The sequence below is a fragment of the Myotis davidii genome, unplaced genomic scaffold (assembly GCF_000327345.1).
Source record: "Myotis davidii unplaced genomic scaffold, ASM32734v1 scaffold767, whole genome shotgun sequence".
NCBI lineage: Eukaryota > Metazoa > Chordata > Mammalia > Chiroptera > Vespertilionidae > Myotis > Myotis davidii.
The window spans coordinates 36,798-38,468 of NW_006297810.1; the positions used below are offsets into that span (position 1 = coordinate 36,798).

The following is a 1,671-nucleotide window of genomic DNA, read 5'->3' on the forward strand; positions in this document are numbered from 1 at the left end:
GGGGAGAAAGGGGTGTGGGAGGTGCGGGAAGAGACTGGACAAAAATTGCACACCTTTGGATGATGAGGACAGCGGGGGGTAAGGGCAGAGGGTGGGGTGGGAACTGGGTGGAGCGAGTTATGGGCGGGGGGAAAAGAGGAACAAATGTAATAATCTGAACAATAAAGATTTAATTAAAATAATGTTTTACTTAACAATTTTAATCTTTTAAAAATATTTTTATTGATTTCAGAGAGGAAGGGAGAGGGAGAGAGAGATAGAAACAGCAATGATGAGAAAGAATCATTGATTGGCTGCCTCCTGCTTGTCCCACACGGGGGATAAAGCCCTGCAACCCAGGCATATGCCCTGACCAGGAATCGAACTGTGACCTCCTGGTTCATAGATAAACGCTCAACCACTGAACCATGCTGGCCGGGCTACTTACCAATTTTTAGACTGCATTTCTGTCAATAATCTAGTCCATTCACATTAGGATTAATTTGTTGTTCTATTCAGGATGTTGCCTATTAGCTTTCCTTCTTGATAGATAGCCTCTATTTTCTGTGAATCTTCTCATTTATTGTTGAACAAAGCTCATCAGATTTGTTAAATACTTTATTTATTTTTTGTTTTTTTAAACATATTTTATTGATTTTTTACAGAGAGGAAGGGAGAGGGATAGAGAGTTAGAAACATCGATGAGAGAGAAACATCCATCAGCTGCCTCCTGTACGCCTCCCGCTGGGGATGTGCCCGCAACCAAGGTACATGCCCTTGACCATAATCAAACCTGGGACTCTTCAGTTCCCAGGCCGACGCTCCATCCACTGAGCCAAACCAATTAGGGCAATAACTTTAATATCAGAAAGTTTTTTGTCTAAATTTTAAGCTAGCTTCTAAATTTAGACAAGACTTTCCTTATGCGTTTTGTGACCCTCATCCTTTCATTTTTAAATCCAATATATTTACTTCTCCCACATCCATTGCTGAGTTTACCAACATCAATTCTGTCTTAGACTACTCAACAGCTTCCCTAATTCTACTCTTGTGTCAAAATTATCGACAGAGGATTTAACCAAGGTAATTTAGGAGGGCCTGCGTGAGGAGCTCTTGGCCTTCTATGGGTCATGAAAGCCCTACTTGAAGAACTCTGTATTATAGAAGTTCCCCCACCTCACTCCCAACTTCCTCATCTCCTGTATAAAAGAACTTCTCCTTTTTTAAAAAATAGGTATTTATTGATTTCACAGAAGAAGGGAGAGGGAGAGAGAAGGGGAAACATCAATGATAAGAGAGAATCATTGATTAGCTGCCTCCTGCATACCCCCCACTGGGGATTGAGCCTGCAACCCAGACATGTGCCCTGACCAGGAATTGAGCCTTAATCTCCTGGTTCATAGGTTGACGCGCACCCACTGAGCCATGCTGGACCAACTCAAATAAGTCTTTTTTATTGAAGAAATACCTGGTTTGCATTTTGAGATCAACACTTGCTACCTCCCAGCCATTCTCACAGGTGGCCAGCCTTATCTGCTTCAAATTTACATCGTATTTTATGACTATTTCACTTAAAACCCTATTTATGGTTTCTCTATGCACTAGAATAAAATTCAAGTTCCTTAGCATGGCCTACAAGGCCACACTTGAACCTACTCATGTCTAGCTCTTCATCTCCATCTGGTGTCACTC

At 41.7% G+C, this 1,671-nt stretch overlaps 1 long non-coding RNA gene across 1 annotated transcript in view; it reads left to right on the plus strand.

Moving 5' to 3' along the window:
- LOC107184620 overlaps nt 1–1,671 on the plus strand; it is a 10,451-nt gene that overhangs the window by 7,999 nt on the left and 781 nt on the right. The window lies entirely within an intron of this gene.